We start from the raw sequence: 882 nt of genomic DNA, 5'->3' as shown, positions 1-882 counted from the left end.
GCCTCTCCCTACCCAACAGGTAACCTAGTTAACAGGTATGTTGTAGGTCTGGAAGGTCCCTTCCAACTCTGAGGTTTCACCTAGATCTCTTCCACTCACTTTTCATAGCACCTGGTCAGACTCTCAAATGTGTGATTCCTCGACTCTCCCGTGCAGCTCTCCAGCCCAAAAAGGGATTTGGCAAATTTAAACACCTTTGGATGCAGTAATCCAAGGCTGGCGAAAAGGGAAGGAAGGTGCGGTCGTCGCCTGTTTCTTCCCTACGTAAGCCGCGACAACCACCTTCTCCCCGGAGCTGGCTGTCCGAGTCTAATTTTTGTGGCCGCAGGTCCTCAAAACACAAGGCCCGGCTGATCGCTATTTAGAAAGACTTACTGGACGCCCACTCCGTTCCAAGCTCTCCAGCGCTGCTTGCGTACTGTTGTGTAAAGGGGTGCCAGTTTCTCTGATGAACACACTGCGCTCAGCCTCTGCGGGGCAGCGCCCTCCGCAAGGGCCGGAGCCCAGACCGGGACTCTGGGCAGCGGGCCGACTGGCGCTGCCTCACGAGCGCCTGCGCAGAGCGACCCTCCCGTCACTCCGGGCGGGAGGCGGGGGCAGCCGGGAGAAAGGAAAGCTGCAGGGGGAAAAAGGGCCAAACCCTGAAGTTACCCGGATGTGGTCTCTGTGCGCGCATGCTCAGTGTCCTTTCGACAAGTTGGCAGCAACAACACGGCCCTGGTCGTCGTCGCCGCTGCGGTAACGGAGCGGCTCGGGTGGCGGAGCCCGCGTTCGCGCCCGCCCGCTCTCCTCGGGAGGCCCTTCCCGCCCTCCCCTCGACTCCACGGCCGCCCAGGGGGCGGGAGCGGGGGAGGGGAGCCGGGCGCCCCGCGAGAGAGGCCC

Source organism: Crocuta crocuta, unplaced genomic scaffold (genome assembly GCF_008692635.1).
Source record: "Crocuta crocuta isolate KB4526 unplaced genomic scaffold, BGI_CrCroc_1.0 scaffold36, whole genome shotgun sequence".
NCBI classification, from domain to species: domain Eukaryota; kingdom Metazoa; phylum Chordata; class Mammalia; order Carnivora; family Hyaenidae; genus Crocuta; species Crocuta crocuta.
The sequence above is the reverse complement of the archived record's forward strand: the minus strand, read 5'-3'. Positions refer to the sequence as shown.